This window comes from Scardinius erythrophthalmus (assembly GCF_964197995.2).
Source record: "Scardinius erythrophthalmus genome assembly, chromosome: 9".
Classification (NCBI taxonomy): Eukaryota; Metazoa; Chordata; class Actinopteri; order Cypriniformes; family Leuciscidae; genus Scardinius; species Scardinius erythrophthalmus.
Genome location: NC_138229.1, coordinates 23348654 through 23360341, shown reverse-complemented (window position 1 = coordinate 23360341; position 11688 = coordinate 23348654).

Below are 11688 nucleotides of genomic sequence, written 5' to 3'. Positions count from 1 at the left end.
AATTCAAATGTTTGAATGTATTTTTCTGTCATGTATATATTTGATGCTTGAAGTGAAGCATAAACATTCTTCAAAATATTTAAATGTGTGTTCCACTGGGGAAAAAAACTCATACAGGTTCAGAACCACATCAAGGTGAATGAATGATGACAAAATCTTTTTTTTCTTTCTTTTTTTTTAACCATCTATCCCTTTAAGCAGTCATTTAACCAGCTCACACATTGGCTAGATAGTGAAAAAATAACAAAGGCCAATCATGTGATCCTCCCATTGCTGACCCTGAGAAAACAGCTGTCAAGTCTTGTATTCTCACAACCCTATTTTTGCTCTCTCATTGTAGCTCTTGTCTCTTTGCAGAGCATGGCTGTCTGCAGGAGGGTAGGTGCATTTAATTTAGTCATTTGTGCTGCTTGCTTTCTTAGGGCAAGAGGAAATGATCTAATTCATCACAAATGTTTAGAAAGTCCAGACCGCTGCAGTAGAGGCCCCCTCGGTCCCTGGAGCACCTAACTCATAAACAAGCTCAAGGGATCCATGGGTCACAAGCTGGAACACTTACGTGAAACCTAATGTTTTCACCCACTTTTCTCTGCAGTTTACAGAAAAGACTCGATGTAATCGAAAGCACTGAGCTGGTCTTTGTGGTAATTGCTAAGGCAAGTCTCAGTATAACTATTTCTCATACTTATTCAACTTTGGTGCACATTTAAAGTGCAGACATGAATGATACCTTAAACTGTGTGCCTTTATAAAGGAAAGGTGTGTTTTTGCTTTATTCTTGAACACATACCTGAGCCACTTGTAATGGCCTGAATACACACTCAAAGTGAAAGGTTCTTTATTGGCATCTATGGACCTTTAACATCCATTAACCTTTCTAATGCACACAAGATTAATTTTACAGGGAAATATTATTTAGATTATTAATATGTTGACAATGAAAAAATATATATTTTAAGAACTGATCACTGAAAGGTTATCATTTTCCCAAAAAAAAAACACCCTTGCAACCACATTGCACTGCATTAAAATACACTTAAAGTGACATTTCGTAGGTTATGCTGTTATCTTGAACAGCTTTTATAAGTGGCTGTTGATTTTAGTAAACAGAATAAGGCGTGTCTGTCATTTAAGCCACAAAATGGCTGCCAACTCTTGCTGTTCTGAAATTGAATGTGTTTTTAGGGTAATTATAAATGATGTGTGATAGCATTTGAGTGCCTGTTAAACAATATTTACACAATGCACACCCCCTCCCCTACTCCCCTTACCCCAAGAAATGTAGGATTAGCAAATCCTCCCTCCGTCTTTGCATGACATGAAGATAATTTCTCAGTTTATCTAATGACTAATGGGAGGGTTTATCTGTTCATGTGAGGAAAGCACAAGACTGTCGAGCTGTGGCGGTAAAAAAAAAAAAGCCTTGCTTTTTCCTATGAGGACCTGGATTGAAACAAAATGGCACCCCAGGCAACAATAAGGAGGTGAATTTAATTTTCCATTTTGTTTCCTGAAGTTACACTAATAACATCAGACCATCTCATGAACGCCTTCATTAATTTCCATCTTGCATGCCTGACAAAAGAGGCATTGATGAATGCCCTTTCTATAGCGCCTCTCTCTCTCTCTCTTTCCCTGGCAGGAGTGGAGCAGAACATTAGGCTATGAAAGCAAGCCATGTTTGAGCTCTGTCTCTCTCGCTAGAGGGATGCTGCGACATGGTTGTGGGGTTCATTGGCTGTGATCATTCCCCCTGCACGCCTCCCTCCACAACACAAAGGCAGCAAGTTTCTTCATCCCTTTGACTCATGCTTTTCTAATGCAGCGGTTTAAGCCTAGCGCTTTGCTACAGCTGTGAACTAGCATGACATTTACCACCGATTGCCACCTCTCTCTAAGGCCAGAGGCTCACAGTCATCATGTGGTGTCATAACAGGCTGAATGTGGCCTCGTTGTCCCTCTTTTGTTTGTTTTGCTATTGTTTCGTCTGTGGCGCTGCAGCATGAATAACCAGAGATTTCATCAGCACTATGTCTCCTTATAGCAGAATTGAAATAGAGGATTTTCTAAATGGCACTTTTAGTAAATTTTTACATTTGTATTTATTTAGAAGTGTCATGTTCATTAAAAGTGAAGGGCACTCATTTTTAAATCAAGTGGATTGTGAATGCAACTTTTAAAAAATATATATATATATATTTTTTTTGATGAAGTTGTACGATTATTGTAGGGAAAAAAAACAATGGAAATGCATGCTGATCTGTTAAGTTCAGTTGCAATTTAACTTGGTTAAATATAACCAAGTAAATTGCAAGTAAATAACATATTTTATTATAAAACAGATAGCCTACTGGCATTTTGCTTTTATGTGTTACACTGTCCTTAATGTGTGTGTGACCTCTCTTGTCTCTTAATTTGTTTAAGTACACATTTTTTTCAACACTGATTTTAATATATATATATATATATATATATATATATATATATATATATATATATATATATATATATATATATATATATATATATATATATATATATATATATATATATATATATATATATATATATATAAACATAATACTGGACTTTTGCTAAGAAGCCTGATCTTTATGCAGTCTCTGCATTGTTTTAGGCTATCACATAAATCAAGGAAAACTGGGCCAAAACCTCAAATTGAATAAGAATGCTGAAATTGAATGTGATAAGACATTGTGATCTTTTTTTTTTATCTTATTTTTTATATCTTTAACTTACTTTAATGGGTAAAGTGTAAAATTACTATTTCTTACAGCAGTCCCTTGTATTTTCATTTAGATTTCTCAAATCAAATCTCAGCTTATCTGTTTCAACAAAAATGTTTATGTTTATTTAAATGTCACATGGTGGTTTAGGGCTTACTTTTGTAGGACTTTAGGTTTCTCCTATACTTTTGTCAACAGTTGTTAATCAGGTTTTACCTTGTCAAGTATTTGAACAATACGAACAGCCCGTCAGAGCAAAATATCATTAGAAAGCATGTGGCGACCCATCGTTAAAATTCCAGTAGCTTGGTAAAAGCTTTGTCAACAACCTGCATTCACTTGTGTTCAGTCAGGAGAGTAAGAGGGCTCTGTGTGCAATGAATGCTCCTGAAATTGAAATTCAAATGGCAGCCCACAGCTAACCATTATCAGCTGCTCTAAGATTCATCTAGCCTAAAATAACTGAAGATGCTTAAAAGAGGGGGAATCTGAATTATAAAACATAGCCTAAATTGTGCTTATATATTTAAACAGTGTTTCTCATGTTTTTTAAATCGGTCTATTAAAAGTGTGTTTTTTGCATATTCCATTCACAGAAGCTATATCAGATTTCTAATATATCTTTAGCAGATGTCCTAACGTCCTCCCGTTAACTGAGGGGCAACATGTATTACCAACAACCATAATCATCTGATTGAAGGGCTTTTTCATTCTGATGAGAAATGCATAAGCCATTCATTTCTGAATACCTTTAATGGACATAATACTGAGATGGCATGCAGATGTGGTCATTAGTGTGATGCATATAGTGCCTGCATACAGTAGAAAATTGAGATTAAATAAAGCTTACTTGGGTCGTGTCTTTCTGACGGATCATGTGACACTGAAGACTGGGGTAATGATACTGAAAATCCAGTTTTGCCATCACAGGAATAAATTCCGTTTTAAAATACAGGCTATTCAAATAGGATATGTTTTTAAAATGTTGTAAAAATGTCAAAATATTACAGTTTTTACAGTATTTTTGGTCAAAAGCAGCCATTAAAGACTTCCAAAAGACTTTCAAAAACATGAAATTACTGACCTCAAACTCTTGAATGTTAGTGTATATGTGGTATTTTGAATAATGATAAGCCATTTGCCTTTTACACATGCTTGATGTTTTGACAGTTCCGTAATAAATATACTTTTTCTTGCTGTGTATCTCTATGCCTGATATTAGTTGTCTATCAGAAACTCATTTGATTTGTTCTTTCAATGACTTTCAGTGGAACAGAACCATTTCACAAAAGCGACACAATGCTTTTCTCAGGGACACAATGCACAAGTAGGTTTGTGGTCACTCACAGCACAGAGAAGGTCAGTCACGCAGGACTATAATTGACCTAAAAGCTTTTATTTCAGTTCCCAGTTCTGCATCAAACTCTTGGCACACAAAGAAGGAACACAAACCATATCTGGATCCTTAGATTGTTATGATGCACTGTATGTATGTTGCTAAAGTCGTATTTTAATTATATGCCCCCCCCCCCCCACACACACACACACACACACACACACACACACACCCAGCAAATAAACAAACAAGCTGTTGACTGGTTCATTCTAGGTGCTGGTGGATGCCATTCGTGCAATCATCATGCAATAACTGCATCATGATGAACACAGACTGTCCCCTAGTGGTGCTTTCTGTTTCCTACATGGGTGAAAATATAAATAGAAAAGCCTTTTATAAATCTAATTTCACATTACTAAACTCCAATGTTTTTATCCTGCGTTTAATGTTTTTAAATGTGTTCCCTTATGAGAACAAAATGCAAAACAGTTCACAGTTTGATAGTTCATTCAAAACATTACACACAGGGCCTAAAGGGGGCAGCATACACACAGAGATGATCCTCAACATGCAAGAAAGACACATGCTGTATGTTTTGGCTATGTTCACTAAGGAATATTAGCTTACTGAAAACTGTGCAGCATACAGTTCATAAAGTTTGTGTGAATTATGCAAATAATAAATGTATTAAACAGTAGTATGCAAAACTGCAAGAATTCTTTATCCAAGAAAAATCTCAGCTGATTTTATTTTTTGTCTGATCAGCCCAGTTTTGTTGTCTCAGTCATTGTCTTGGTGCTCATGGTTTGTTTTGACAGCTCTGCTGTCATCGTGGCATCACCCCCACCCTCTTGTTATTCCATTAAACATAATTGCTCACCTGTCATCGATTGACTTCCTCATTTATTCCCCTATTTATCACTTTCTTGTTCACTGTCTTGTGCCAGAATGTTTGTGTATGTTGCCTAGTGCTCCGGCCAGCTGTAATACCTTGTCTTGTCTAGTTAAATCGTGTTTGTGTCCTGTTTCGAGGCTGTTTTTTTTCTTTTATTTTTTTTTCTCTCCTTTCTCATGCCATCTACACCACATTGCCCTGCCCTGGCTTGCTTCCTGCTCCTTGAAATTGACTTCACTCACCCCAGCCTCTCATTCCTTCGCTCACCAGCGATCTCTCCATCGGGTGCCGGGTGCCGTGGTCTATTGAATGAATGAATGAATGAATGAATGAATGAGGCATTTATATAGCACTTTCATATGTACTACTGTACACCCAACGTGCTTTACAATTATATCAGGGGATCTCTCCTCAACCACCACCAGTGTGCAGCATCCACTTGGCAGCACCCAACTATTGTGTTATGTGTTCCTCCCGTTCTCCTGAAGGCTGCCTGGGAATTGAGCTGTCCAACGCCCTCTGCTGGATTTAATTATTATTTTTCTGTTGACTGCTTTTGGCCTTGTGTGCTATTATACTAGAAATAAACTGAATTTTGTTGTGCCTGCAACTGAATCTCACCCTGATTCCAGACAGAACAGTCTAGACGGACCAGGTTCGGACAACACACATGCCAGCATGCCACCCAGCTTACCATCACTTCACAGGAGGTTGAATTCCGTCAGCTCGGGTGGCCAACTCAACGCCCGTATTGAGGAGCTCCAGTGAGATGCCCTGGGAACCAGACCAGTCATTCCTCCTGCCCAATCTCCTCTCCACCACGAGCCTGAACCTCATGCTAACAGCCCACAACCTTACGACGGGGACCCAAACTGAATGAGGGGGCCCTGCATTTCAGGTTTCTTGAGGAGCTGGATGATGACATCCAGGATGAGAACTATGAGCTGCCCTGCGACCTGGATTCCTTGGTAGACCTGGCTCTTCGTGTGGAAGGTCGGCTCCTTTGCCGGCGCCAGCATCGGTCTGGAGGCTGGCGGAGGGCTCCTTCCGTCCCGTCATTGCCTCTTACAATGGACCCCGAGCCCATGCAGTTGGGGCATCTCCGTCTCACACCTCAGGAGAAACAAGATCACCTGGCACAAGGTTTATGTCTGTACTGAAGCCTGGGCACTTCGTCATCAAGTGCCCTTTAAAAGCCAGAGGAACCAGGGAATCCTGGTGGGTGCCTCTTCCTGTGTGAATTCCCCCTCTTCTCGCACCCTGATACCTGTCTCCTTCCAGCACAAGGGGGCGCCTCCAACTCCTTCTTGGCCTAGTGGACTCTGGGACTGAGGGCAATTTCATGGACAGTTCAGTTGCCAAGGACCTTGCCCATCTCCACCATTACCCACAGTACCTCTCGTGTAAGTCTTATTGTCTCTGGCAATAACCGTCAGGATATTGAGCTGTACTTGCTGAATTCCCGGGTGCCCTGGTCATCCTGGGGCATCCATTGCCAGTGCAGCACAACCCTCACGTGGATTGGTCTAGGAACTCCGTGTTTGCCTGGAGTCAGTTTTGTTTAGTGTCTTGTCTTGGTGCTGCCTCTTCTCCTGGCTCTGTGTGTTCTGTTTTGCAGGTGGAGGTAGTAGATCACCGGAGTCCCGGCGGAATACCATGATCTTCTTCGGGTCTTCAGCAATGTCCTTACCTCCTCACCAGCCATATGACTGTGCCATTGACCTCCAGGCACTTCTCCTCCCAAGGGTTGATTATACTCCCTTTCCGTACCTCATCACCACCTGCTAGGGCGGGGTTCTTCTGCGTTGAGAAGAAGCACGGCTCCCTGCACACCTGCATTGACTATATATACCCCTATAGGGGACTAAAGTTATTGTTATTGCACAGAGCACAGGTCTTCAACAAGTTGGACCTCCACAACGCGGAGGGGGATGAGCGGAAGACAGCATTCAATACCCCTATGAGACATTTGAATATTTGGTCTTACCTTTCGGTCTGACAAACGCTCCAGCTTTCTTCCAGGCCTTGGTCAATGTCGTGCTGAGGGACATGGTAAACAAGTTTGTCTTTTGTATCTTGATGACATTCTCATCTTTTCTCCTTCTCCACAGGTGCACATTCAGCACATATGAATTTAGCGGTTTAGTCCAAATTTTCTGAAAAGACACGATTGCTTTATATGATGAACTGATTTAATTTAAGCTTTTATTCACATATAAAAATGTACTCTTCAGTTGTGGTAAACAGAAGCTTAAGCATGTTCGCTTGACGTGCGAAAACCAATGAGGTTCTCGCGTGTCAAGCAAGTTCGGTTGAGCAGCTGTTATGTCCGCTGATATAAAAGCCGTCTCTTCAGAAAATTTGGACTAAACCACTCAATTCATATGGATTAGTTTTATGATCACTTTTTGATGCGTCAAAGCATTCTGTGGAGAGTACAGAAAGCTCTCAGATTTCATCAAAAAGACCTTCATTTGTGTTCTGAAGATGAAGCTTTACGGGTTTGGAACGACATGCGAGTGAGTGATTAATGACAGAATTTTCATTTTTGGGTGAACTATCCCTTTAATATGGACTAAGCCATCAAACTATCGCTGTAGCTAAATAAAATGCAGATAGAGACATTTTGACTGATTAAACATGAAGATAATTAACACACCATATGGTTTATCTGTGCTCTTCGTCATCTCTGGTATTTTCATAAGGATAATGTATATTTATAATGCACAAGAAGCTGCGCAGCATTATTATGATAACATTATTTGTTTTTGTTTTTTCACCACACTGCACCACACTTTTTTTTTCACCACACCGTTTTGAGAGCCTCATCACATAGGGCCTACATGTTTACACCTACATCGTTACCAAAGCAAGTAAGCAACTATGTTCAATGCGGATATGTTGGTTTTGTGTGGACACACAAATCTTATTTGATCACCTGTAATTAATAATGTGGACAGTCTGCCTAAAAGATCTGATTTGAGAAAAAAATCTGATTTGTCTGCAGTCTGAACATAGCCTTAGAGCTTTCTACATCCACCAAAGTTAGAACAGACCTACAGGCTGTTGCATTACTTGGACTTGCGGTTCAAAACCCTCAGGTTGTGTTCAGGTCATTTTGAAGCATTTTGACCATGCAGGAGCACAAAAGGTGTTACATGGTTTTAAATACCACATATAGGGTTAACTAATTACCTACAGCTTTCAAACTTGAGCTTTCAAACAAACTAGACCAATGACCAATCCAATCTAAACAACTGCGACCACTCAGAGCACCTTAGCACCGTTATAGCAAAGTATAAATCTCTTCAAACTTTGTATATCACTTTAAATGGCCAGAGTATTTACAATACCCAAGACTCATAATCTTTAAACTTCAAATCTCTCTGCAATCTTCCAAAGTATTAGAAGTACACAAAGCCTAAATAACCTTCAGATTTCAAACTAACTTTCATACAAGGCTTTGTCGAGCCAAAGTTTCTTGTTTATCTTGAAGATTGTTCTGCTTGGAAGACTTACAGATAAAATGACACAACGTTCCCACATTAGGCAAATCTGCTCCTACAACAGCACATACTGACATATCTCCCATTTAGCATCAAGGGCTCATCGAGTGCTAGAGCAGACGTTGTGTTCTCCTGAGGGACTTAGCTTTCATGAAAGGCAGAGGATTGAAAATATATGAGGGACCAGTGGATGACAGTCAGCAAACTGTGTAGACAGATTGAGGAGAGACTGAAAAGTAATCACACTGAAAAGGAAGTAATTCAGAACCTCTGTACCATGAAACCAGGTGAGTTCAGGATAAGACTCATCGGTAATGATGATATGAAGGTAGTCGTGCTGAATAAGAAAAGCAGAAGTACATGCATGCAACACTCAAACAATAACTTTATATAGATCATCAACAAGACTGAAACGTAGTGCTATAAAAGGACTTATTGGCTATTGATTGTATTGCGCTGGGATGGTCAATTTTTTATGTTAAGTTCAGAGTGGGATGCTCTAGTTCAGTGGTTCCCAACCCTGGTCCTGGAGTACCCTCAACTCTACACATTTTGTTTGTCTCTCTAATCAAACCTGATTCATCTCATCAGCTCGCTAGAGACTTCAAGACCTGAAATGGTTGTGTCAGATTAGAGAGACACCCAAAATGTGTACTGTTACTTCAGGACCAGGGTTGGGAACCACTGCTTTGGTTATTGTGTGCGGGTGACGTGAGATCAAATCAAGCCTATTTCCTGGACCCCATTGACTTTCACTGTATGGGAAAAAAAAGAAGAAAAAAAAAAGTCATGCTGGTTTGGAATGACATGAGGGTGAATAAATGATTATGCAATTTATTTATTTTTGGTGAACAATCCCTTTAATTTTGATTTATTTAATTTTGTTATTGTTATTTATTTAATTCGTTTTTTATTAATTTTTTGTTTTGTTTTCCTCAGATTTATTACTTTCATCATATTATTATATTCATTACTATTTTAGAAGAATTAACAAATGCTAAATTAAATGTAAAGTATTGTACAGTAAAAACTGTACCTGTATGTATGTATGTATGTATGTTTAATTTATTTAATTGTTAGGCTTAATTTTAATGTATCCAGCATGTTGCGTTTATAATGAGTTTAATGAATTTGTAGTTTAAAACATTTTTTTATCCATTATAGCTGGCTAAATGCAGTCTTACATTCATTCCTTTTTCCTGACCTGTGTGATAACTTCTGTTGTAAGATGTGTGAAGTAAACAGACAAGTACAATGTGAGAAAAGGGGAACAAGGCTGAGACATGACCCAAAACTCAATATACAAAACTGCAGCATGCAACCCAGTGTGACACAGCTCTGACAAACTCAACTGCTTCTGGCCTCCTTCACCTTCCTCTTTTGCATCAGATCAGTGTTGCCAACTATTTTCAAAGGAAAGTAGCTAACGCCTCCCCTAAAAGTCGCTAAATGTCGCTAGATGACGTCATACGTCAATTAGCATATTCATGACGTCATCGCGGCGTATTTGCGTTCTGCCTGCCTAATGTTTTTTCTCGTTAAAATCATGCTCACATACTGTATTTTAATATAACATACTATATTATACTATAATCAGGGCCGGATCTAGACATTTGGAGGCCCTAGGCAAAATTCATGTTGGAGGCCCCCCACCCCCAATAAAACACACTTGAAACAAATATGATTCCTAACCTTTTTATTTATACAACATTTAATTTTAAATTTAGTATATTTTTACTTACACAGTACATAAGTTTGGACAAATTACTATTTGTAATGTTTTTGAAAGAAGTCTCTTATGCTCATCAAGCCTGGATTTATTTGATCAAAAATACAGAAAAATAATATAGTGAAATATTATTACAATTTAAAATAATGGTTTTCTATTTTACTAGGCTATACTTTAAAATATATTTCTGTGATGCAAAGCTGAATTTAGTGTCACGTGATCCTTCAGAAAACTTTATAATATTCTGATTTATTATCAAATGTTAGAAATGGTGCTTAATATTTATTTTATAACATGTGATACTTTTTTTCATGATTCTTTGATTATTAAAAAGTTGTTTTAAAAAAGTCTTCAATATCACTTTTATAAATTTAACACATCCTTGCTGAATATTCCTGTTTTTTTTTCTGTATTTTTGATCAAATAAATGCAGGCTTGTAGCATAATAATAAACTTCTTTCAAAAACATTAAAAATAGTAATGGGTCCAGACTTTTTACTGGTAGCCTATCAAACTTTATCTAAGCTAATCTCTTTTTTTGTTTAATGAAGATGTTATTGTTATTGTTGTTATTTTGCTGTTTTATTCAGTTTATTCACAGTTCCAGAATACCACTTCAGTAGATGAACATCATGAACGTGCTTTTATCATTTTTCTGCGTTATGGGCAGGATTTTTCCCTCCCATTTAATCAATATTGACTGCAGATATTGTCATATTATTAATATCAGTAATATGTTATTATGTATTGCATTGCTACCTTAAATATGCTATACACAAATCAAGTGGAAGAGAAAGACACGATCGCTACTGAGCAGGAAAAAAAATCTAAACTAATATTCCTATAGGCTATGATGTCAGGGTATTATCTAATCATCAGCATCAGAATATAGAAGATAGACCCATAGATATGAGATCCTTTATTTGAAACATTTAAAAATGTTGCAGTGTGTTGGTTTTTTAACTTTGAATACAAACGTCTTGTCTTTTACTTTTGTAGCTTTTTTACTAGTCAGCTCTGGACGCGATGTTATTCATTGATTGTACGCGCAAATTCAAAGCGTCGAGTCTGGGCACGTTAATGACGCTCGCGCGCTCTTTTAAACTCATAAAGCGGTGAATGGTTTTTCCAGAAATGACGCTGATCTACAGTAGCCCACAAGTTTATATTTAAAATACATTGCAATCACACCAAAATCGATGACCTGCATTACGAGCTGTGCTTCTTTGCGTGCCTATTTCTGCTTTTGCTTCGCACTCAGCACCTGATGGATGCGTTCGTTGACCGCCTCTGATCGCCTCTGACGTCCCCTCGGACTAAACTGGCTGGCGCCTCTACAGTCATGGGCTGGCGTTAATGTGACGTAATGTAACAGTCTATGGTTAAGATAAACATCGTCACTATTTTTAGTTGATTAATAGGCTACATTTTGAAATAAATTGTAGATAGGACATTTAATTTTTTTTTTTTTTTTTTTT